Source organism: Hyaena hyaena, unplaced genomic scaffold (genome assembly GCF_003009895.1).
Source record: "Hyaena hyaena isolate Hyena2069 unplaced genomic scaffold, ASM300989v1 scaffold_307, whole genome shotgun sequence".
Lineage (NCBI taxonomy): Eukaryota > Metazoa > Chordata > Mammalia > Carnivora > Hyaenidae > Hyaena > Hyaena hyaena.
In genome coordinates, this window is record NW_024080939.1 from 54,707 (window position 1) to 82,390 (window position 27,684).

Consider the following 27,684-nt stretch of genomic DNA (forward strand, 5'->3'; position numbering starts at 1 on the left):
CTTCGCCCTCTTTTCTACCTGACAGTCATCATAGTGGATGCATGTAAAGGCTGTATGAAATTTGGAAAGGTAACGTTAACCTGCTGATAAAGTTCAAATTGAGTTTTGACCTTGCACTTCAGCCTATGGGTTGATCGTGTTTCAGGTTTCCACCCCCACCCTGGGCAATGCAGGATGTAGTGAAAAGACATGTATTGTCTTAACTGATGGACTCAGTCCATTGGCTCTGAAGCCCTTCCACTTCCTGGTAGAAAGAAACTACTTGACATCATCTCATGCCTCCTACATCACATGCCTGTTCAACCCCACACAGTAAGGAAGAAAGGTTCCCCCCCAACACACACACATCCTCTCCTTTGTTGAAGGGCCACTGATTAAGGGGGCACCACGTTCAACTCTTAACCAACTGTAATATCAAATTGTATCAATTTATACACTTAAATCTATTCCTAAAATGTGCATATTTAGATACCCATTTTTCATTGTGTGTTTTTTTTAACAGGTTTTTAGCTTTTAATCTACGAACCTGGGTTCTTCTCCTTCCATTTCTTATTGATAATTATCTTCAATTCTACTTAATATCAAGAACCAAATTACATTATATTAACAAGCCTAGGGGAGCCTCAGTGGCTCAGTCAGTTAAGCGTCTGACTTGGCTCAGGTCATGATCTCATAGTCTGTGAGTTAGAGTCCCACATCAGGCTCTGTGTTCACAGCTCAGAGCCTGGACCCTGCCTCAGATTCTGTCTCCCTCTCTTTCTGGCCCTCCCTCACTCAGGCTCTGTCTCTCTGTCTCAAAAATAAACATTAAAAATCTTTTATCTTAATAAACCTAACTTACAGAATGTGTTAATGAATTTAAATTTATGTCTCCTGATTATGATTCATACTATTGTTACTTTTAGTATTTCATGAATACCACATGAAACTTAAAGTTTTAGAGATTATAAACTATTTTAATATAAATGTTCTCATTATAGCTTTAAATAATTTTTATAAGAAAACAAGAATATGCTATTCCATTAGCATGATGAAGAGACTGACCTCCTTACTACAGAGCATTTTCCATAGTCTCACAACTAGTAAGAGACCATTTTGGATTTCTTACAAAATGTTTTTGCTTCTTATATCTAGAAATTGAGCCAGTTGTAACCCTCAAGGTGTCTCAGCCTTACAGTATGCTTAATGGGGACTCAGTGGCTATATTATTTTTCTCATCACTTTTATCTGATTGATTGAGAGATCAGGTCAGTGCCCTATTCTACTTAATCAGAAGTCTCAAACTGATGAATATTTGCAAATGTGTAAATTGTGAGAAATCACATATTTGTGAACATCTTAACTTGTATGGGTAAATATAATCCAAACTCATTTTTAAGGATAAAAGATACAGTTTGGAATTTCCCTTGCTACTAAAGTGGTCATCTGAACTCAAACCATCTTTAATGAGTCAATAATGATGATGAGATTGTCACTGTGGGGGGGACTCCCAGTTATGCCCACCCTTCAGTGGCAGTTTCCTCATGTCCTCAGCCTGCACATCCATGCTGACATGCACTGGGTACACAGATGAGTGGACACATTATAAGCCATTGTATGTTAGTATTTTCCATCTCTTGAAAACATCAATACCAACAGCTATCACTTTTTGTTATACTTACATTTTTGCAGCATATTTTTCTTTTTCTATTTTAAATTAATTTATTTTTAAATATAATTTATTGTCAAGTTGGTTTCCATATAACACCCTGTGCTCATCCCCACAAGTGCCCTCCCGAATGCCCATCACCCACTTTCCCCTTCTTTTTTTTTCTTTTTAAAGGTTTTATTTATTTATTTACGCTGAGAGAGAAGGACTAGAGAGAGAGAGGGAGAGGTAGAGAATCCCAAGCAGGCTCTGTGCTATCAGCATGGAGCCCTATGTGGGGCTCAGTCTCACGAACTGTGAGATCATGACCTGAGGTGAAATCAAGAGTCTGAAGCTTAACGGACTGAGCCCTGCGCCCCCCTCCCCCAGGTACTCCTGAGACATATTTTGTCCTGCATCAAGTTCCTATCACTGTTTTGAGTATCTGGGTACTAGGGTCCTTCAGCAGGAAAAAAAATTTCCATCCTCTCCTTCTCTAGGCAAGAGGAAAGCCCGAGATCACAGAGGAAGGCACTACACATTACTCAAGGCAGCCAGAGACAGAGACACAGATGACCTTATACCAGGGACTAAATTCCAGGTAAAGGAGTACATTTGGGGAGGTGGCCTCATTTTCAGTCAAACTGCGTGACAGTCCATAGGTGAAAGCACACGGGAACCTGGGTTGGGTTTTCCTGGGGACACCTGAAGGTTGACTTTGAGGGCTGGAAGGGCAAGCATGTAATATAAGACCTTGCTTTCAGGAATTTGCAATGTCTGGTTTGAATTCATTAAACTGTGTCTTTTATCCAATCACCTAGAAACAATTTTTAAGGCAAAAGCAAAACAGAAACTCTGGGGCACCTTATTGGCTCAGTTCATTGAGCATACAACTCTTGATTTCGCCTCAGGTCATGATCTCATAGTTTGTGACACTGAGCCCAGCATCCGGCTCTGAGTGGACAGCACAGAGCCTGTTTTGGATTCTCTCTCTCCCTCTCTCTCTGCTCCTCCCCTGGTCTCTTGCCAGCACACTCTATCTCTCTCTCACTCTCTCTCAAAATAACTAATAAATAAATATTTTAAAAAATAAATAACTCTGGTTAAACCATCTCAAGGAGTATTAAATCTCTGTCAAGTCAGCGTTGACATTTTTCATCGGTGTATGTCCAATATGTAAGTTTGACAAAGTTATTTTTTTTTTGCCTCCCCACCATGACCACAACGATTACAAACAATTTTGGATTATAGATTTAAGAATTAATCCATATTTCTTAATTGAATAAATAAATCGCCCCATAAATTGTGTATGTGAGGAATTGGAAGTTTTTATTTTTTAAATTATTTATGTTAAGGAATCCAGAAAGGAAAGAATCAGAAGAGACTGGCCAACAATTCCTTTATTTATGCAAAAGAAAGAAAGGGAAAGAAAGAATGGATGGGGAGAACAAGAAATAGAGGAAGGAAGAATGGAAGAAAATGAGAGAGAAGGGAGGGATGGAGAAGCAGTAACAGGGATGGAGGAAGGAAGGGTAAGAATATTCAGAGGTGGCACTAAAACAAATCCAATTGTTCTGCACTGAACAAGCTTTGCTCTTCTAGAAAATGTTTTATTAGCCAGCCATGAATATTGTGAGTCTCCAGATATGCTCAAAATTCTTTCCTACTGATATACATAAATACTCTTCCAGATTTATTTAATTCATTTTAATCGGTAAAATATACTTAGCTAAGCAGTACTATGGATTGTTTAATAAATTACCTTCGAGTGTCAGGATTCTAGGATTCCCTACTAGTAATATTGAAGCAGAATTGACAGTAATTAAATAATAATTTCAAATATCCAATAACAAGTTAATCTATCCAACAGAGTGGATCGCTTATGTAACATCAAGAATCCTGCTCTTACAGTATTACACTGATTGATAGATGGATGAAGATGGCAGACAATTTTCTTTTAAGGAAACTAGATGAAGATGATTCTTTTTATTATAAAACCATTAAAGGTAAGTAAGGTAAGTATTTTTTTTTTTTTTTAAGTAAATGGAAAACTCTGCTGTTAATTTGACTTTCTGAAGAAGATAGTAACCATTACTTCCAAACTGAAATGGTTTGCATTCGGAAAATTGGCAATACAATATATTTGGGGGCAGCCAAAATAAATGAAAATCTCATAAATATGAAGACTTAGATTTTATCATTGCAATCCATCTTACAACTGAGGATGTGATATAACTTAATGGAGAGTAGTTGTCTCTATTCGGTAAAATACCTGTGCACATTAAAATAGATGACTCTAGATTTAATAAAATATGCTATGTTTGACATTTCTAATTTTGAAAAGTCACTTTGGATGTTTGTCCTAGACTATCTTTTTTTTTTTTTAAATGTTTTTTATTTATTTCTAGGAGAGAGAGGGAGACAGTGTGAGCAGGGGAGGGTCAGAGAGAGAGGGAGTCACAGACTGAAACAGGCTCCAGGCTCTGAGCCGGCAATCAGCACAGAGCCCGACGCGGGGCTCGAACCCACGAACCGCGAGATCATGACCTAAGCGAAAGTCTGACGCTTAACCGACTAAGCCACCCAGGCGCCCCTGTCCTAGACTATCTTAATATTTAGATAAATTCTAACAACTTGAAAGAAAAATTTATGAGGATAAAAGATATATGGTCAAACCTTGGATTGCAAGTAACTTTGTTCCACGAGTGTTCCGCACGACGAGCAATAAATTTTAAATTGATAAACAAGCGATGTCTTGCAACATGAGTAGTGCATGACACTGAAGGTCACATGATTACAACTGAGCCAATGGTTCTTGTCTCTCTCTCTCTCTCTCTCACTGTGGGATTATGGGTGATCATCTCCGATGCTCGGTCTCAGGCTGAGGTGTTTGCCAGAGATCACTGAGTTTTCAGAACATTGGAAGGTGCCCACAACTGGCACTAGTGTATTTTTTTTTTTTTTTTTGTCACTTCAAAGCACCCATGGACAGTCCTTTGCTTTTCCAGACAAGAGTAAGCGTAGGAATGCTTTGCTTCATTCTAGGTCAGGCTGCCTGCAGATACAAACTCCTCTGTTGCCTTATTGCCAGTTACATTAAATACAATATATGACAAGAGTTTATTAATACTGTACTGTAATCAACATCTGTGAGTGTATACAATGGCCCCGAGGCAGGAAAAGGTTGAAAAGAAAGGCAGTAAGAAGAAGGAGATGATTACAGTGGAAGCTTAGAAGACAGGATCGAGAAGTCCAAAGAGGTATGCAAGCAGCCAAAATTGCAAGATTTTATAAGAAGTCTACATTTGCATCTCGTCTTCAGAGGAAAAGGAGAAAAGGGCAGAGGAATCCCTCACTTCAAATGAGATGAAGGAGATATGTATAATGTGGGAGACAGTGTAAAATTTTGTAGAAAAGCACCATTTGAATAAGCCTGTTGCAGTGTGAGCAATGAATCTGTTTAGGGACAATGCAATGTCACATATCAGTGAAATCCTCAAAAGGAGGCAAAAGCAGGTGTCATTGGACAGGTTCCTTGTTAAAGTTGCACAGAGAAAAAGATTTCATTGAGCCAGTAGCAGTGATTCCGTTAGTGATAGTAAAAGTCGTCCTACGTAAGGACCCTCTCATCTCTCTCACTCCAGCCATGAAAGTTTTCAAAGTTAAGTGCAGGATAATTTGTTTTTCTTTATATTTTGTATTTTCCTTGATATTTTGTATTATATTACAGTATTGTAATCATTTTTATATGAATTATTTTGGGTTGTGGAACGAATCACCTAAGTTTCCATTATTTCTATGGGAAAATGTGCTTTGATATACGAATGCTTCGGATTTACAGGCATGTTTATGGAATGAATAATGCTTGCAAACCAAGGTTTTACTATATGTCCGCTAACATATTCTCTAACCTCAACATTACTGCACAGTCTGAACTTCAGAATTATTAAGACAAAAGAGCAACTTCTCAGCTTAAAGTGAAGTAGCCACGTTATTTGGAACTGATGTCAACCTACACGTATTCGTATGCCATTCTATTTTATTCCCGAATTTCATGTACCACATTTTGTTTACTCATTTACAAGATGATAGACTGGTGAATTATTTCCAGCTTGGGACTATTATATAGTTATATAATGCTGCTATGAGCGTTCATGTACAAATCTTTGGGCAACTCTATATATTTTCTAAAATTTTTCTTGAGAAGAAACCTGTGAGTGGAATTGCTGATGGATACATTGTCAAGATTTACTTTTATAGTAAAATTATTAAACTATGTTTCAATGTGTCTGTATCATTTCACAATCCCAGTAGCAATATGTGAGGGTTTCAGTTTCTCGATATCCACATCAGTATTTGGTATTGGCAGTCTATTTGATTGTAGCCATTATAGCAGAGGTGGAGATGGATTAAATTTTAGTTTTAACTTTCACATATTTAATGACTTAGGACATTGGGATGTTTTCATGCATGAACAAGCCATGTGTGTGTCTTCTTTGATGAAATACTTCTTTGGTGAAGTATTTTGCCCATTTCTCTTAGGCTTTTTATTGTTATTATTATTATTATTATTATTATTATTATTGAGTTGTAAAGGTGTCTTATGCAGTATGGGGAAAGGCTTTATCAAATATATATTTTTCAAATATCTGTTCTCACTTTGGCCTATTTTATTGAAATTTTTAAAAATTATGTTTGGAAAAGCAGCCCTCTTCATTCATATTTTTTTTCTTTTCAAGATTGTGCTTTGTGGTCATAGTTAAGAAAATTTGCCTAATATAAGGCCAAGATCCTATTCCCCTTTGTGTTAAAAGTGTTTTATGAGGTTTTACATTTGTCTATGATCTATTTTGAATTAAAATTTGCAGGGTGCCTAGGTGGCTCAATCGGTTGAGTGTCAGGCTTCACTCAGGTCATGATCTCACGGTTCGTGGGTTCAAGCCCCGTGTCGGGCTCTGTGCTGACAGCTAGCTCAGAGCCTGAAGTCTGCTTCAGATTCTGTGTCTCCCTCTCTCTCTGACCCTCCCCTGCTCATGCTCTCTCTCTCTCAGAAATAAAATAAAACATTAAAAAAAAAAGTTTGTATGTTATATGAGATACCAACCCTAGTTTTGCCTTTTGTTTCTGGGGACGTTTTGGGTCAATTTCCCCAGAACCATTAGTTAAAAAGACTATATCATTCTCCCCCAAAGAGTCATCTTAGCAACGCCATCAAAAATCAATCGACTATCCCAGGATTTCTGTCTGTAATCTCAGTTCTGTCCCATTGATGTACATGTTTACCTACTTATCAGTTTCATACCATCTTAAGCATTGTAGTTTAAGGTTGAAATCAGTTCTCATAAGATCTGCTAGTGTAAGATTTTTCTTTTGTGTAATTACTTTAGTTATTTTGAGTCCTTTGAATTTTTATAAAATGTTGGGTTCAGGTTGTCAATTTCTACAAAGAAAGCTCTTTAGGGGCTTTGATAGGAATAGCCACGGTATCTATAGAATATGCTATTTATATTTATTTATAGAATATGCTTTTAATATTTCAAGAATATTAAAAATATTTTTGAAAACAGCCTTATTGTGGGACGCTTGGGTGCCTCAGTCAATTGAGAGTCTGATTCTTGATTGATCCCAGAGTCATGCCCCATGTTGGGCTCCATGCTGAGCGTCGAATCTGCTTCGAATTCTCTCTCTCTCTCTCTCTTTTCCCCTTTCCTCCACTCATGCTCTCTCTCTCTCAAAAATTACAATTAAAATAATTTTTTAAAAAGCTTTATTGAGATTTGACTAATATAGCATAAAGCTCACCAATTTAAAGTATACAATGAAATTATGTTTCGTACATGAATAGAGTTGCATGACTTTCACAACAGCCTAACATTAGAACAATGTTATCACCCAAAAGGAAACGCTTTGACCAATAGCAGTCACTCTTCATTTTCCCCACTTCCCTTCACTCACGTCTAGACAATTATTAATCTGCTTGCCATGTACAGATTTGCCTATGCAGGCCATTTCATGGTAGTGGCATTAAACAATATATGGTCTTTTGTGTCTGGCTTCTTTAATTAACAGGTTTTCAGGATTCATTCGTGTTATAGCAGGCATCAGTATTTCTTTCATTTTATTGACTACTAACATTCCATTGTATAAATAACAATTTATTCATCCTTTCACATTGATAGATATTTGGGTTGTTCCAAATGTGTTGCTCTTATGAATAATAGTGCTACAAACATTCATGTACACTTTTCTGTGAGTGTGGACATATGCTTTCATTTTGCTTTGGTATATAACTAGAAGTGGAATTGCTGAATCATAAAGCAACATTATGTTTCATGCTTTGAGGAACTTAGGAGCTGCCAAACTCTTTCCAAAAGGGACTGTATCATTTTATGTCCCTGCCAATGCTGTATGAAGTAGCCACAAACAAACTCATAATAGAAATACAGTATTGGGGAGCCTGCGTGGCTCAGTTACTTGAACATCAGACTCTTGATTTCAGCTCAGGTTATGATCCTGGGGTCATGGAATCGAGCCCTGCATCAGGATCCTCGGTGAGTGTGGAGCCAGCTTAAGAGTCTTTCTTTCTCCCTCTGGGCCTCCCTACCTCTCTTGCAAAAGTAAAGAACTACAGTATTAAACACTCTGCTACTAAGGGCTGTGAGGAAATAAGGACACGGTATAGAAAGCCAATATCTCTTGAAAATTCTTAATTGTCATCAAAAGACTTTTGGTGGAAATACCTACATTATAGGTGCTGCTGGTGGGGTAGCAGAAAGACATGGGGAATATATTATTTGAAATGAGAGGGAGAGGAGTGCCCGAAAGCTTCGCTAAGTTGTGTCCTAGAATTATGTGCAAAGCAGAACTTGCAGGTAATGAACTTGGATATTTAGCTGAGGATATTTCCCCAACAACGTGTAGAAGGAAACTGATGTAGTCCAATTTCATTCCCTTTCTTTTTATCCTTGTACTTTTGGTGTCACAGCTAAGAAACTATTGCTAAATCCACAGAAGCTTAGTCCTGTGATTTTTTTCTGATAGTTGTGTAGTTTTAGCTATTACATTATGTCTATGATCAATTTTGAGTTAGTTTTTGTGTCTGATGAGAACAAGGTGTCCCTCTGTGAATATCTGGTAGTCCTACCACCTGTTTTTGAAAAACAAAAAACAAAAAACAACTCTTCTTTCTTCATTTCATTGTCTCAGCCCCTTTGTCAAAAAGCAGTTGAGTTCAAGAGTAAGAGTTTATTTCTGCACTCTTTTTTAAAATGTTTTCTTTAGGGGCGCCTGGGTGGCTTAGTCGGTTAAGCGTCCGACTTTCTCTTGGGTCATGATCTCGCGGTTCGTGGGTTCGAGCCCCGCGTCGGGCTCTGTGCTGACTGCCAGCTCAGAGCCTGGAGCCTGTTTCAGAGTCTGTGTCTCCCTCTCTCTCTGACCCTCCCCTGCTCACGCTGTGTGTGTGCTCTCTCTCCTAGAAATAAATAAAACATTAAAATAAATAAATAAATAAAATGTTTTCTTTATTTCTGAGAGAGAGAGAGAGACAGCGTGAGCAGGGGAGGGTCAGAGAGGGAGATACAGAATCTGAAGCAGGCTCCAGGCTCTGAGCTGGCTGTTAGCACAGAGCCCGACATGGGGCTTGAACCTGTGAACTATAAGATCATAACCTGAGCTGAAGTCCGACACTTAACCAACTGAGCCACCCAGGCGCCCCTATTTCTGCACTCTTAACTTAGGTTGTTTGTTTTCATGAAGACTTCACTTTTCTAGAGAAGTTTTAGGTTCACATTAAGATTCACAGAGAGGTACAGAAGCTTCCCATATATCCCCTGCCCCCATACATACATAACTTCCCCCATTATCAACATCACTTACAAGAAGCGTATATTGTTTTACCAAAGATGACCCTACTTTGATACATTATAATCACTTATACTCTCTATATAGTTTCTATTAGGGTTCATTCTTGGTGTTGGACATTTTATGGGTTTGGACAAATGTATAATGACAGGTATCTATAATTATTGTGCCAGAAAGTATATTTTCATTGCCCTAAAATTCTTGTCTTCCATCTCTTCATATTTCTGCTCCCTTAACTCCTAATCTTTTTAGTGTCTCCATGATTTGCCTTTTCCAGAGTGTCGTATGATTTGAATCATGCAGCATGTAGCTTTTTCATATTGGCTTCTTTCACTTAGTAATGTACATTTAAAGTTTCTCTATGTGTTTTCATGGCTTGATAGCCTCCCCCTCTTTTTTTTTTTTTTTTTTTTAGCATGAAATAATATTCCGTTTTCTGGATGAACCACCGTTTGCTTATCTCTTCACCTACTGACAGACATCCCATTTGCTTCCAGGTTTGGGCAATGATGCATAAGGCTGGTATAAACATCCACGCACAGGGTTTTGTGTGAACAGAAGTTTCCAGCTCCTCTGGGTAAATACCAAGGAGTGTGACTGCCACCATATGGGAAGAGCATGTTTTTGTAAGAAACCCCCAAACTGTCTTCCAGAGTGGTTGTACCGTTTTACGTTCCTACCAGCAATGAAAGAGAATTGCTGCTGTTTTATATCTTCATCAGTATTTGGTGTTGTCGGTGTACCAGATATGGGCCATTCTAATAGGTGGGTAGTAGTCTCCCATTGTTTTAATTTGTATTTTCCTAATGACACATGATGTGAAGCATCTTTGTCATTTGCTTGTTTGCTATCTGTATATCTTGGGAAGGTATCTGTTAAGGTCCTTGGCTCATTTTTTAAAGTCAGTTTTTCTTTCATTGTAGAGCATTAAGAATTCTTTATATATTTTAGAAAACCATTAGATGCAATATCAACTGCATCTTTTGCAAATATTTTCTCTTAGCCTGGGATTTACCTTCTCATTCTCTTGACATTTTACCTCTTCCAGAGCAGAAGTTTTTAATTTTAATGAATTCTAGCTTATCAATTATTTCTTTCATAGATCACCCCTCTGTTGTATCTAAAAAGTCATTGTTATACTCAAGGTCATGTCGGTTTTCTCCTGTGTGATCTTTAAGAAGTTTTAGAGATTTGCCTATTATAGTTAGGTCCATGATATATTTTAAGTTAATATTTATGAAGGGTGTAAAGTCTGTGTCTAGACTCATTTATTTGTTAAATGTGGATGACCAGATGTTCCAGCCCCATTTTTTGAAGACTATTTTTGCTCCATTGTATTGCCATAATTTTGGGTGTCTACTTCTGGGCTATTTTGTACCACTGCTGTATTTTTCCATTCTTTCACCAATACCACACTGTCTCGATTAATGTAGCTTCACAGTGAGTCTTAAAATTGGTTAGTGTCAGTATCCAACTTTGTTCTTCTTTAATATTGTGTTGGCTTTTCTTAACCTTTTCCCTCTCCATTTAAACTTTGGAATCAATTTGTCAAGTTATTCACCAAATAACTTGCTAGGATTTTGATTGATATTGCATTGATTCTATGTATCAAGTTGAGAATATTGACTCTTGCTACCCATAAACATGGAATACCTCTTTATTTGTTTAGTTTTCTTTGATTTCCTTTGTCTGATTTGGTCATTTTCCTCATACAGATCTTGAACTTGTTTTATTAGATTTATGCCTAAGTATATCATTTGGGAAGGGGAGATGCTAACATAGATGGTATTGTGTTTTTAATTTCAAATTCCATTTGTTAATTGCTGGTATATAGGAAAGGAACTGACTCTCATATATTAACCTTGTATCCTACAAACTTGCCATAATCACTTGGTAGTTTCAGGATTTTTTTTTTGTCAATTCTTTTGTATTTCTGCATACACAATTATATCATCTGTGAACAAAGATGGTTTAGGTCTTCCTTCCCAATTTGTATAACTTTTAGTTCCTTTTCTTATCTTACAGAATTGGCTAAAACTTCCAATATGGTGTTGAAAAGCAATGGTGAGAGGTCTTCCTTGCCTTATATCTGATCTTAGTAGGAAAGCTTTGAGTTTCTCACCATTAAGCTCTAGGGTTTTGTTTTGTTTTGTTTGCAGGCATTCTTTATCAAGTGGAAGAAACTTCCCTGTATCCCTAGTTTGCTGAAAATTTTTATCCTGAGTGAATGTTGGATTTTGTCAAGTGATTTTTATGCATCTATTGATATGTTCATGTGATGTTTCTTTGTTAGCCAGTTTTGATGTGATAAATTTCATTAATTGTATTTCAAATGTTGAATCAGCTTTGCTTACCTAGAATAAATCCCACTTAGTCATGGTATATAATTCTTTTCATAACATTGTTGGAATCAATATTCCTAATAATACGTTGAAGATTTTTGCCTCTATCTTCATGAGAGATATTGCTCTGTAATTTTCTTATCTTGTAGTGTCTTTATCTGGCTTTGGTATTAAAGTAATGCTGGTCTCTTAACTCTGTTTTATTTATCAATATGTTTATCCCCACACCAGTACCATTCCTTATTGATTTATCTATCTTTGAAGTAAGTTTTAAAATCTAAGTGTGAACTCACAACTTTATTCTTCTTTATTGAAATGTTTGATTTTTTAAAAAATTTTACTCTACTAGGATTTCCATTGAATTTTTTTTGTTTGTTTTTTGTTTGTTTTACAAGTAGTTTATTGTCAGGCTGGTTTCTACATAACACCCAGTGCTCATCCCCACAAGTGCTCTCCTCCATTGAATTTTAATATCAGTTTGTCAATTTCTGAAAAAAAAAGTAGTTGGGATTTTTATAAAGACTCCTTTGAATTTATAAGTCAATTTGAGGAGTATTATCATTTAACAATTTTAGGATTGCTGATCCATGAACAGCCAATTACTTCCGTTTATTTAGGTATTCTTTAATTTCTTTGAACAATGTTTGCAGTTAAAACTGGACACAAGACTTGCATGTCTTCTGTTAAATTTATTCTTACCAATATTATTCTTTTTGCCATCATTTTAAATGAAATTGATACGTTCCAATTTTGGCTTGTTGATTTCCAGAGTATGGCAATAAATTGAAACTTTGCATATTGATCTTGCATCCCACAATCTTGTTTTTGGTCAATTCCTTAATATTTTCCACACACATGATCATGTCATCTGCAAATGGAGATAATTTACTTCTTCCTTTCATATCTGAATACATTTTTTTTTCTTGCCCCATTGCATTAGCTAAAACCTCCTCCATGATGTTGAATAAAAGTGGTTAGCATAGGCCTTCTCATCTTTATAATCTTAAAGGAAAAGCTCTCAGTCTTTCATTATTAAGTATGATCTTGACTGTATTTTTCACAGATGACTTTTTAGGGTGAGGACGTTCCCTTCAATTCCCAGTTTATTCACTGTTTTCATCATGCACGTGTGTTAGATTTTGTCAAATGCTTTTCCTGCATCTATTGAAATGATCATGTGGCTTTTCACCTTTATGAATATGATGTATTACATGGATTAACTTTTGATAGTAAACTAATCATGAGTTCCTGAGATAATTCTACTTGCTCTTGGTTTTAATCTTTTTTGTTATTGTTGTTTAGATGTTGCTACATTTTTCAGTAGTCTTTTTTTGATGATTTCTATATCTTTTTTTTTTTTTAATGTTTTATTTATTTCTAGGAGACAGAGAGAAAGACAGTGTGAGCAGGGGAGGGTCAGAGAGAGAGGGAGTCACAGACTGAAACAGGCTCCAGGCTCTGAGCTGGCAGTCAGCACAGAGCCCGACGCGGGGCTCGAACCCACGAACCGCAAGGTCCTGACCTAAGCAAAATTCGGACGCTTAACCGACTAAGCCACCCAGGCGCCCCATGATGATTTCTATATCGTTATTCATAAAAGATATTGGTAGTAATTGTCTTTTGCTGCCATATCTTCATGAGGTTTGATACCAGAGTAATGCTGTTTTCTTATAATGAATTAGAAAATAATTCCTCCTCATCAGTTTTTGAAACAGTTTGTGAAGAATTGGTATTAATTCTTAAATGTTTGGAAAAACTTACTGGTGAATCTATCTTTTACTTGACATTTATTTGTGGGAAATTCTTAAACAATATATAGCAACTCTTTTATTGTTTCCTCTTGATTTATGTGTTTCCTCTTGAAGAATTTTAGGTGTTTGTGTCTTCGTAGAAATTTGTGTATTTAATCTAATTAATTTAGCTTGTTGGCACATAATTTTCTTAGTATTCCCTTACAATTTTTTATTTCTGTAAGGTCAGTAGGGATATCTCCTCCTTAATTACTGATGTTAGTTCTTTGAATCTTCTCTCCTTTTCTTGCTTAGTCTAGCTACAGGTTAGTCAATTTTCTTAATATTTTAAAAGATTTTGATTTTGTTGATTTTTGTTTTTATTGATTTTTCTTTATTGATTTTCTATTCTCCATTGTATTAATTTGATTTTTATTCTAATCTTTATTATTTCCTTCTTTCTGCTTGTTTTGCATTGAATTTACTAGCCTTTATTTACTTGTTTTAATGTTTATTTATTTATTTTGAGAGAAAAAGATAGAGAGCAAGTGGGGAAGGGGCAGAGAGATGGGAGACAGAGAATCCCAAGCAGGCTCCATGCTTCCAGTGCAGAGTCTGATGCAGGGCTTGAACTCACAGACTGTGAGATCCTGACCTGAGCTGAAACCAAGAGTCAGCCGCTTGACCGACTGAGTCACCCAGGTGTCCCAAACTTACTAGCCTTTAAATGAAAGGTTATTGATATGTGTATTCATTTCCAGTTGCTGCTATAACAAATTGGCAAACTAAGCAGCTTGAATAATATAAAGCCATTATCTCACGGTACTGTAATTTTAAGTGAAGCATATATTCACCCCAATTCAAATTAAGATCTCAGCAGGGCTTCTGGAAGTTCTATGGGAGAATCCATTCCCTTGCCATGTCCAACTTTTAGAGGCTTCCTGCATCCCTTTGCTCCCGGTCTTCCTCCATCTTCAAAACCATTAGCAGAGAACCATTAAATCTTTGTCTGACTCTCTAGTTCCCCTTTCCGATTAACCCTTCCGCTTTTAAAGATCCGTGTGTTTACATTGAGTCTACCTGGATAATCTAGGATCATCTCCCTCCACTAAGTAAGGTCAGCTGATTAGTCAATCACATAGTTCCTTCTACACATTTAATTCCTTTTGCTGTATAAGAGGTAATACACTTACAGGTGTACATGGTTGCTATATAAGAGGTAATACACTTGTAGATGTACGTGGTTGCTAGGAGTAGGTGGGCATCTTTGGGAGGGTCATTATTTTGCCTAGCATTCTTCAAAATTTTTCTTTTTTTCTTTTTAAAGATGAATTTCTTATATTTATTTATTTTGAGAGAGAGAGAGAGAGAGAGAGAGAGAGAGACAAGGAGAAAGGAAGAGCCAGAGAATCCCAAGTAGGCTTTGCACCATCAGGACAGAGCCTGCCATGGGGCTTGAACTCACAAATCATGAGATCATGACCTGAGCTGAAATCAAGAGTTGTATGCTTAACTGTCTGAGTCACCAGGAGTCCATTAAACTATTTTTTTCAATTTATTTATTTTGAGAGGGAGAGAGTATAAGCAAGTGAGCAGAGTAGGGGCACAGAGAGAGAGGGAGAGAGAGAATCCCAAGCAGGCACTGCACTCTCAGCACAGAGCCCAAATGTGGGGCTTGATCCCACAAACCAAGAGATCATGAGCTGAGCCAAGATAAAGTGCTGGATGCTTAACCAACTGGGACACTTAATAGGCCACCCAGGTGCCTCTCTTTTTTCTTTTAAAATAAAGGTATTCACAAGCTGTATATTTTCCTATAAGCAGTAGCTTAGGTACATCCCATAATTTTGGTATGTTGCATTTGTCTTTCTCTTCTTTAAATATGTTCTAATTTCTCTCCTTTGCTCCATTGGTATTTTTAGAACTGGAATTTAATTTCCACATACTTGTAAATCTCTCAAGATTCCTTCTCATTGAGTTCTAATATTCTTTTTTTGTTAAAGAACATACTTGTTATGATTTTCATCCATTCACCTTTTTTGATGTTCATTTTATTGTCTAGGCTTTGGTCTAGCCTAGTGAGTGCTCCAAATATCCTAAATGTCTGTTCTACTATTGTAAGATGCAATGCTTTAAAGGTTTATGTTATGTCTAGGAGGTTTACAATGTTTTTCAAATCTTCTATATCCATATGAATATTTTTTCTTATTACACCTTAAATTATTAAAAGTTAACTATTGAAGTCTCCAACTAGTATTATTGTTGAATTTCCTATTTTCCCTTCAATTTTTAGAGTTTCTTCATCATGTATTTTGAAAGCCTTTTGCTCAGTGGATATATGTTAATCATTTTCATATCTTTCTGACCCTAAACATGTTCCCACTTTATCTCTAGTGATCAGGTTTTCTTCTTCATGTTTTCTTCTTTATTGCAAGTTCATTTTTGTCCAATATTTCTATACCTATTCCAACATGTTGTGATTACTGTTTTCATGCTATATCTTTCTGCATCCTTTACTTATAATCTATGTTGAATTGAATATGTGACTTCTTTAGAGGGCACATAGTTCAGTCTTTTGGATTGAATTGTTAGTCCGGGTTATGTATCTGCTATTTTCCTTTGGGTACTGATTACTGATTTTTGGTGTCTTTTTTTTGCCTCCTTTTGTATCAAATGGCTATTTTCTACTGTATCATTTTAATGCACATAATGCTTCTTTTCAAGTTTCAAATTATTTTCTCAGTGGTTGCTATAATGCTTACTATATACATCTTAATGTGGAATATAATTCAGATTTGTATTAATTTCCAGTGAGATGTCGAAACTTTATCCCTAGATAGCTCTAGTCTTTCCTTCCTCTTTTATTTTGCAGTTATTTTTATATATGTTACTTCTATATGTGTGACTAACCTAACAATATATTGTTATACCATTACTTTGTATAATTTTGTGTTTAAAGAAGCTAAGAAAGGGGAACAAGCATCTATTTATAAGATTCGTCATATAAGTTCCTTATTTTTCCTTTCTGTTTCTCTTCATTTATTGCTGCAAATTCAACTTACTATCTGGTTTTATTTCTTTTCATCAGTACAGGTTTGCTCTCATTCAGCTCTTTTGTGCTTTTATTATCAAATATATCTACAGATGTAAGAGGTCTTAAAATATAATTATATATGTAATATTTATTAATTTGCCTGTCTTGAAAGTTTATTTATTTATTTTAAGAGAGAGAGCATGAGCAAGGGACAGGCAGAGAGAGAGGGAGAGAGAGAATCCCAAGTAGGCTTCACAGTGTCAGCACAGAGCCCAAGCCCATGGGGCTTGATCTCATGTACATTGAAGTCATGACCTGAGCTGAGATCAAGAGTTGGACACTTAACCAGTTGAGTGCCCTTTAATTTGCTTTTCTAAGCCAATTATGAGAATAAAGGAAACTATGTTATTATACAGTCTTTTAAAAATACCTATGTAATTATTGTTTCTAGTGCTTTTTTTTTTTTTTTTTTTAGTGTGGATTTAAATTACTCTTTGGTGTCACTTACTTTCAGTCTGAAGAATTTCCTTTAGTATATCTTGTAAGTCGGGTATGTTATAAACTAATTCTCTAAGTTTTATTCAACTGTGGATGCTTAGTTTTGAAGGATAATTTGATTTAAAAAATTCTTTTTGGCTTTTTTTTCTTTCTACACTTTGACTATGTCATCTTATTGCCTTCCGACTTTTATTACTTCTGATCATGAATAACTTGCTAAACTTATAGGGGAGGCTTTGCATGTGAGAAATCATTTTTCTCTTGCTGCTTTAAATTTTTTTCCTTTTTGTTTTTCTTTTGACAGTTTGACTATGATGACTTAGAGTTCTGGATCTGTTTACGTTTCCCCACTGAGGGTTTGTTATGCTTCCTGGGTTACTAAATTAATATTTTTCATTAGATTTGCAATTTTTCAAGCATTATTTCTTTGAAAAATTTTCTGCTACCTCTCTTTCCTCTCTCTCTAGTGTTCCCCTTTTGTAAGTACTAGTGCATTCAATGGTGCACTATTTTTCACTTCATTTTTCTCCTTTTCAGATTAAATAATCTCTATCAGTATATTATTAAGTTTGCTGATTCCTTCTGTAGTACTACACAAATATACATTGACCAGGAAGTTCGCAGTTCCAGAAAACATGGAGTGGCTGGTACCAAAGCCCATTCTCTCGTTCCAAACAGACAAATATCTAGCTCTGTAGAGATTGACATTCTTTAAAAAGATGAACATACACTTACCATGTGATCTAGCCATTCGATTTCTAGATGTTTACGACAGACAAATGAAAGCATAAATCCATGAAAAGACTCGTATACAAATATTCAGAGCAGCTTAATTTGTTAAAGTCATAACCGAGAGCAATCTATGTGTCCTTCAACATTTGATTGAATGAACAAACAATGGCATATTTGTAGTACTTAGTCATAAAAATGAATTAATTAATTTTATATATGATATACTCTATAGTAGTATCAAGATAATTATACTGAGCAAAACAATCTGATAAAAATTAATACATTCTGTATTATTCTGTTTGTATAAAATTCTAGAAAGTATAAACAACCATTTAGTGAAAGAAAGCAGATCAGTAATTTTTAGGGCATAGGGTGGGAGGACACATGAAGAGAAGGAGGGAGTATTGCGTTGCAAAAAGGAACTATTGGGATAATGGACACGCTCAATATCTTGACGGTGATGATGGTTTCATAAGTATATGCATATGACAAGCCTATCAAATTGTACAGTTTAGATATGCATGTTTTACTGAATGACAGTTACATCTCAATAAAACTGTTAAAAAATGAAGTAAAACGAAGTCCAGAAATAGAATCCTAATTACATGGGCAATTGAATTTACATGTCGGTACCAAAGCAATATGCTTGGGACAGAATATTGTTTTCAAAAAAATATCCTGAAACAACACACTTTATATTCAAGAAGGAAATGCAACTGAACCTTTTCTCACACTGTACAAAATTATTAATCTGTGATGGGCCATAGACCTAAACATAAAAGTTACAAAAAGAAAGTTTCTAGAGGAAAACATGAGGGAACATTTCACAACTTTGGGATAATCAAAGATTTTCTGGAAATCTTTGGAAAGTCTGAAAGGAGTTGGTAATCATTAACCATGCGTTATTGGTAATCAATAAAAAAGGTAAGTGGAATTTCATTCAAAATTTTTTAAAAAAATTTAATGAGACTGCAGACTACTTATATCTCACAAAGGATTTGTACCCATAAAGTATATAGACTTCTACAACTCAATAATTAAAACTCAAACTAACCCAATTTAAAATAAGAACACTTTAGAAACTCGAATGCACTACACAGAGGAAGTAGTGACATAATAAAAGAAGTAAGAGATAAATGGTTGTTTTGATGGGTAGGGAGGAAAAAGCTTTCTGGAAAGACCTGATCATTCTATATTTCTACAGGGATATGGGTTACACATTTGTCAAAACTGCTCAAACCCTATACTTCAGATCTATTTATTCCATTCCATGTAACTTAAACCTTGTTTTAAGCACATGCACGGGTGTGTGTGTGTGCGTGCACACACACACACTCACACCCACACCCACACACATCCATGCATCAGGACGCTTGGGTGGCTCAATTGGTTGAGTGTCCAACTTCAGCTCAGGTCAGCATCTCCTGATGACTCTGAGCCCTCTGATTCTGCGCTGACAGCTCAGAGCCTGGACCCTGCTTTGGATTCTGTGTCTCCTCTCTCTGACCCTACCCTGCTTGCGTTCTCTCTCTCTCTGTCTCTCAAAAATAAATACATATTTTTAAAAAAATTAAAGACACATCAGTACCATGCTTATCCTCTGCAAATCTCATAAAATATAATAACAACCTCAACTTAAAGAAACCAAAATAGCTCAATATTATTATTTTATGTCCTATGCAATTCATGTTAAATCCATCACGATGATGAAATAACACTGATGAACTATTGGAACTTCCCAACCTTGCTTTATAAAGCCACAAATACCTCTCAACAACAGAGAAAATCTTACCGTCTAGGATCAGTGTACATTATTCCATAAATTCCAAACTGTTTTACTATTTCCCATCTTCATTCATGTCCAGTTTAACTAAAATTCCTCAGGAAATATATTCCATCTGAGTATGAACACTAAAGTAATTAGTTATGATTGATTTTAAATTATCTCTGTTTAATGTCTTTATAGTAATGGGATATTTAAAACACTAAGTCAGTAGTGATTACTCAAATATGGTCCACAATTCGTTGTTACTTGTTCAAGAACAAAATGAGTATTTAATGTCATTCACATTTTTGAACTAAATATTTTGTTTGGAGATCATTACAGATTCACATAGAATTATAAGAAATAAGACAAAAAGATCCTGTGTACCCTTTAACCAGTTTTCCGCAAGGGCACCATCTTACAAAACTCTATTACAATATCGCAACCAAGATGTTAACATTGATACAATGAAGATACAGATCATTCTATTATCACAAAATCCCTAAGGTTCCCCATTTATAGCCACACCAACTCTGCTCCTGCTTATACCCCCTGCTTAACTCACTGGTGTCCACTTATGTTTTGGGTATAATTTTGTCATTTCAAAAATGTTATATAAAATGGAATCACACTGTTTGCCCCCTTCAGGGATTGACAATTTTTCCACTCAGCATACTTCTCTGGAGACTCACCCAGGTTATCAGGATTTAAATATAAAACATAAAATAATTTTATCAATAGTCTCTGAGGAGTATTTCCTGATATAAATGTACCAAACTTTTTTTTTTTTTTTATCACTCACCCAGCAAACAAATCTGGGTTGTTTCTAATTTATGGCAATTGTGTAATAAAGCTGTTGTTGTACAGGTTTCTGAGTGAACTTAAGTTTTCATTACTCTTGTATAAATGCCCAGGAGTGCAATCGCTGGGCTGTGTGATAGTTGTACCCTTAGTTTCATAGGAAAGTACTGTATTCCAAAATGGCGCCACAATTTTACATTTCCGCCAGGAATACATGAGTGATCCTCCTTTACTACATTTTATGTTTTTCACTATTTTTTGATGTTTTCATTATTTTTTTGTTTTAACCATTCTGACAAGTCAATCGGAATATCTTCTGTGATTTTAATTTGTGTTGCCCTAATGGCTAATGATGCCGGATACCTTTTCAAGTGCTTATTTTGCTATCTGTGTATACACTTCTATGAAATATCTCTTCATGTCTTTTGTTCATTTGCAAATTAGTTTTGTCTTATTATTGAATTTGGACAATTCTTTATATATTCTAGATACTAGTTCTTTGTCAGGTATAGGTTGTCTTTACATCCTATCAACAGACTTTTTCACAGAGCAGAAGTGTTTCATTTTGCTAATGTCCAATGTGTCAACTTTTTCTTTTATAGAATACATTTTTGGTGTGAAGTTTCATAACTCCTTATTGAGCACAACAACTCAAAGATTTTTCTATTTTTTCCTGATACTTTAAAATTGTTACATTTTACATTTTTTAATGTTTATTTATTTTTGAGAAAGAGAGAGACAGAACACAAGCAGGGGAGGGGCAGAGAGAGACCTGAGCCGGAAGTCAGGTGCTCAACTGACTGAGCCATGCAGCCGCTTCTACATTTTATATTTAAGTCCATGATTCCATTGGGGTTGATCCAGTTGAGTTAATTTTGTATGAAGCGTAAGTCTTGGGTTAAAGTTGTTGTTGTTGTTGTTTGAGTTTACACAAGTACAATGACTCAGGCACCACTTGCTGAAACATTTTTCTTTTCTCCATTGACTCTTTTGTACATTTGTCAAAATCAACTGGGCTTATTTTTGTGGGTTTTCCTGGCTCTCTATTTTGTTCTGTTGGTCCATGTATATCTTTCCATCAGAGTCTTGGTTACTACACTTGTGTAAGTCTTGATATCAGGTAAACTGATTACTCCCAGTGTCTTTTTCTTTTTTATAACTGTTTTAGTTATTGGGGTTTTTTTTGAATTTTTTTTGTTTTTTTGCCTGACCATAAAATCATTAAATAGTTTTGTCTGTATCTATAAAAAAATCTTACTGGAATTTCAGTAGGAATTTCACACACACACACACACACACACACACACACTCACACACTGTGCATCAATTTGAAAATAATTGAGATCTGTACGATGTTGAGTTTTCTAAGAATGAACATGGTATGCCATTCTCTTCTCTGATATTTTTCATTAACATTGTATAGTTTATAGCATACAAATCTTATACATGGTTCATTATATTCACACAAAGTAATTCATATTTAATAACAAAAATTTTTGCAATAGTAAACTGTATTTATTTTATTTTATTAAGTTTATTTATTTAGAGAGAGAGAACGTGGGGTGGGGGATGGCAGGGAGAGAGGGAGAGAAGAATCCCAAGCAAGCTCTGTACCTGTCCATGCAGAGCCAGATGTAGGGCTCAGTCTCACAACCCGTGAGATCATTACCTGAACCAAAATCAAATGTCTGTTGCTTAACCAACTGACTAAGCCACCCAGGTTCCCCAACAGCATTATATTTAATTTTTTGGTATCTACATATTCATTGATAATATATCAGAATACAATTGTGTTTTGTGTGTTTATCTTTTACTTTACAATTTACTGAACTTACTTATTAGTTCTAGGACTATTTATTTGGAAGAATATTTAGGATTCTCTATAGACAATTAGAAGGCAGTTTTATTTTCTTCTTTACAGTGAGCATGCATTTTGTTTCTTTTCCTTGTTTTATTACAATGGCTGAAATTTCCAGTAGTATGTTGAATAAGAGTGGTGAGAGCAGACATCCTTGCTTTGTTTCTTATATTAGAAGAATAGCGTTCAATCTTCTACATTTTTTTGTGAGAGAGAGAGAAGAGAATTCATGGGGTGTGGGGCAGAGGGAGAGGAAGAAAGAGCATTGTTTAATGTTTATTTATTTATTGAGAGAGAGAAAGAGGGGGAGAGAATGCAAGCAGGGGAGAGGAGTAGACAGAGAGGTAGAGAAAATCTTAAGCAGACTCCATGCTCAGTGCAGAGTCAGTTGTGGAGCTTGATCCACAACCATGAGCTCATGACCTGAGCCATAATCAAGAGTCAGTCACTTAACCAACGAAGCCACCTATGCACCCCTTAGTCTTATACTATTGAGTATAATGTTGTCTGTAGATATTTTGAAGATGCTCTTTATAAAGTTGAGAAAATTCCTTCTTCTCTTCTTATTTTTCTAAGAGCTTTATCATGACTGAGTACCAAAATTTATCAGGCAACTTTTCTGCATTAGTTAATAGAGTCGTGTGATTTTCTTCTTTTCACGTATTAATATTGTGGTTTACACCAACTGATAATCAAATATCACAGCAGCTTTGCATTCCAAGAATAACTTTCCTTGGTCATTATATATTGCTAAATTCTTTGCAGCATTTTCTTAAGGGTTTTTATGTGAATTTCATGAAAAATGTTTGTCTATGGTTTTCTCTTTTTTTTGTTTAAGTAGTCTCCATGCCCAGCATGGAGCCCAAGATGGGGCTTGAACTCAGGACCCTGAGAGCAAGACTTGAACTAAGATCAAGAGTCATTCACTTAACTGACTGAGCCACAGAGGTGCCCTTATAGTTTCTTTTTTTTTTTTTTAAATTTTTAATGTTTTATTTATTTCTGAGAGAGAGAGAGAGAGAGAGAGAGACAGCGTGAGCAGGGGAGGGTCAGAGAGAGAGGGAGACACAGAATCTGAAACAGGCTCCAGGCTCTGAGCTAGTTGTCAGTGCAGAGGCTGACGCGGGGCTCGAACCCATGAACCATGAGATTGTGACTTAAGCTGAAGTTGGACACTTAACCGACTGAGCCACCAGGCGCCCCAAGTTTCCTTTTTTTCCCCTGTTTTGTCCGTTTTTGGAGATAGGGTAATACTAGTTTTCAAATCAATCAGGAACTGTAACTTCTATTTTCTGGAAGAGATTTCTAGAATGAGGGTTCATTCTTGAAGAGTTTATTAAATTTCTCCACTGAAACCGTTGGGGCCAGAAAATAGTCTTTGAGAGTTTTTAAATTATAAATTTAATTTCCTTAGCAATCGTAAGAAACTTCAGACTATCTGTTTCATATTATTTGTGGTAGTTTGTTTTTTGAGAAACTGCTTCATTTCACCTACATTGTCAAATTATGTGTAGAATTATTTGTGATATCCCCTTGCTATCTTTTTTTTTGTAACTGTAGGGTCTGTATTGATAGCCCCTGTTTTATTCTTGGTAAATTGTAAATTTGTATCTTTTCTCATTTTTTTCTTTTTCAGTCCTTCTAGAGTTTTGTCAATTTTACTGTTCATTTTAAAGACTACATTCGCTGTTCTTGATTCTTCTCTACTGTTTTTCTGTTTTAGATTTTATTTATTTTTGCTATTATCTTTATTATTTCTTTTCACCCTCTCTGTTTTGGGAGTTATTTTGTTATTTTTAAATTAAACTATTGAGATGGGTACTTAGGCTATTTACCTTCTAATGTTTGCATTTAATGCTTTAAATGTCCCTCTCAACATTGCTTAGGTTGTCTCCCCCTCCCCACACTTAACATGTTTTATATTCATTCTAAGTTCAATGCATCTGTTTTTCATCTCTGTTAAGACATCTTTTTTGACCTATGGATAATTAGAAATGTGTTATTTAGTTTCCGTGTATTTGGAGAATTTCTTATTACCTTTCTGCTATTAATTTAGTTTGATTATATGAATTTAGGGATCATATTCTGTAGAATGGCAATTCTTGAGTTTGTTTTTGCTTCATTTTTTCCCCCAGAAAACGATAGATAACTTAAAGAGATTGTCCTTGATAATTTGAGCAAACGTAATCCGATCATTTGAAAGACCTTGAAAGAAGACCTGAAGAAGAAGAAATTCTACCTGTAAACTACAGCATTGGCTCTTGTCTGAGAGTTTCTAGAACACCCTCCTCAATGGCCTGACTGATGGATTTTGGAACTTGAGTACCAGATCCCGTTTTGTAGTTATTTCTGTATTTCCTGAATACATAACAGGCATACTCTGAAACTTGCAGAATCCCTGTTGTGGCTTCCTGACCCTAGGTGGGAATACTATTATGGTAGGAAAGGCCAAGTGAAAGATATTAAAACTGCCTCTATCTAGAAAAGCAGCAAACTAAAGTCAATACTGCATTCGTGTATGGGTTACAGAGATTAGTGCTTCCATCAAGGATTTAAACGATGCAGTGCGGTCATTCCCACCACATCCCCATTCAAACTCACCTATTTGGCTTATGCAGAAAACAAATGGATCCTGGAGAATGACAGTGGATTGTTGTGAAAGTAACCAGGTAGTAACTACATTTACAGCTGCTGTTTCTAGAGGTAGTTTTGTTGTTTTAGCAAAGGTACACATCCTTTGTTACCTGGCATTCGGCTATTCATATGGCAAATTCTTTTGTTCCCTCAATACGGTTGGAAAAGACTACCAAGTGCAATTTTCTCTCATCTGGCAAGATCAACAGTATACCTTCTCTTTCTTGTATTTCTCTACCCCTTCTCCTTCAGAGGTATGTCACCTCTACAGTCTCGTTACAATGTAGTGTGCTCACCTTTCCCTTCTCTAAGGCACCACGCTGACCCATTACATGGATGAAATTATGCTAATTGGACCTAGTGAACAAACAGTAACAATTTCTGTGGCTATGTTGCTAAGGCATTTGCGTATCAGTGGTGGAAGATGAACCTGATAAAAATGCAAGGACCTTTTAACCTCGCTGAAATCTCTAAGGCTTCTGTGGCCTGGACTACGGCAAGATACCCCTTCCAAAAGGAAAGCTGTTGCAGATGGCCCTTCCTACAACTGAAAAAGAAGCACCATATTTAGTGGGTATTTTTGGATCTTGGAGGCAATGTAGTTTTCTTCTGGGTATGTGTGCTCCTTCAGCCCATGTACCAACTGATTTTCAAATCTGTTCATTTTGAGAGGTGCTTAGGGCAAGAAAAGCCTCTGCAGCAGGTCCAGGGTGTTGTCCCTGCTACTCTAGGCACATGGGACCATGAGACCAATGCCATTTGGAACTTTCATATGTTCCAGTAGGTGAATTGCAGGAGATCCCTTAGGATTGGGATCACAGCCCTGCCTTCCACGAAAGATAACTAATCTCCTTCTGAGAAACACCTTTTGGACTTGTTACTGGTCCTTAGTATTAATTAAAGATTCAGTGGTGGGCCACCAAATTTCCATGTGATTTCAGCTGTTCATCGGGAACTGGTTGTCTGATCCATTAAGCCATAAAATTTGGCATGCACAACAGCACTCTGTGATGAATTGGAAGCAGTGTATGTGAGTTTGGACTCAACTAGGCCCTCATAAGAAACTGGTCCAAATACCCAAGGAAACTACTACTATATTACCTTCTCTCCCCTGCTACGAGCATGGCTTTATGAGTCATTCCTTGTGATCAGTTGGAGAGGAAGAGGAAGAGAAATTTGGGGCTTGATTAACTGATAGTTCTGCACTAGAAATGAAGGTACTTTCCCTCATTTGGAGGCTACAGTATTATTGCACCTTCCTGGGACATCCTTGAAGGACAGTAGAGAAGAACAATCCACCTGGTTGGCAGTACTTGGATTATTGTAACTGATTGTTAAGTTTTGCTTGGAAAATAAAGAAATGGCCAGAGGTGTGAGCCTACACTGATTCATGATCTGGTCAATGGTTTGGTTGAAGGGTCAGAGACTTCATTTTTTTTTAATTATTTTTTAAATTTTTAAAATTTATTTTCTGAGAGAGAGAGACAGAGACAGTGTGAGCAGGGGAGGGTCAGAGAGAGAGGGAGACACAGAATCCGAAGCAGGCTCCAGGCTCTGAGCTGGCAGTTAGCACAGAGCTCGACACAGGGCTTGAACCCACGAACCATGAGATCATGACCTGAGCCGAAGTTGGACGCTTACCCGACTAAGCCACCCAGGCGCCTAGGGTCAGAGACTTCAAAAAAAAATGTGATTGTGAGTATTCCCTAAAGAATGACCTCAGTTGAATAGTTAAGTATATAAGACAATCTACCTTGTGGATTTTAGTCAGCCTCTTTCCTCAGCCACTCTTGATGCTGTCCAAGGGGTTCATGAACAAAGGGTTGTGGTGGCAAGGAGAGAGGTTATTCAAGGGATCAGGAGCATGAACTTGATTTCACCAAGTCCAACCTAGCTAGAGTTACACTGAGTTCCTGACCTGCCAGCAGGGAAGCCAATATTCAGTCCCTGATGTGGCACCGCTCCCCGGGATGTTCAACTAGCTACCTAGTGGCAGGTTGATTACATTGGAAAGGGCAGCATTTTCTTTTTCCTGGAATAGACACATACTCTGGATATGGATTTAGTTTCCCTGCATGTGGTGCTTCTGCCAAAGCTACCATCTGTGGACTTAAAAAATGCTTTATTCTGCACAGTGTTGCTTGATCATGGAACTTGCTTCACAGCAAAGGATAGGCAACAGTAGGCCTATGCTCATGGATTCCACTGGTCTTTCTGTATTTCCCCAGCAGCCTGAAGTGGCTAGCTTGATGCAGTGGTGGAACGGCCTTGTGACAACTCAGTGTTAGTTCTAGGTAAGCGGCAGTACCTTTCTTTCATCTTTCAGCCCAAGATGAAAATGTCTTCCATCGGGCTCTATAGACTTTAACTCATTGTTCAACATATAGTGTTATTTCTCTTGTAGCCAGGTTTCATAGCCATGAGAATCAAGAGTTAGAGCCACTGAGCTACTCAGGTAAGCATCCTACTCTTGGTTTGGGCTCAAGACATGATCTCAGGTTTCATGAGTTTGAGCCCCACATTGGGCTCTGTGCTAACAGTGTGGAGCCTGCTTGCAATTCTCCCCTGCTCATACTCTCTCTCTCTCTCATTCTATCAAAATAAATAAATAAACTTAAATAATCAAGAGATGGAATATGGGAGTGGAACCACTAATCCATAGAAAAATGTTTGCTTCTTGTCTCTGTCACTTATGCTCTGTGGGTCCAGTGACCCTTGTTCCAAAGGGAGAAATATTTCTACCAAGAGCCACAACAATGATCCTTGAAATAAAATGTAAGACTACCACGTGGCAACTTTGGGA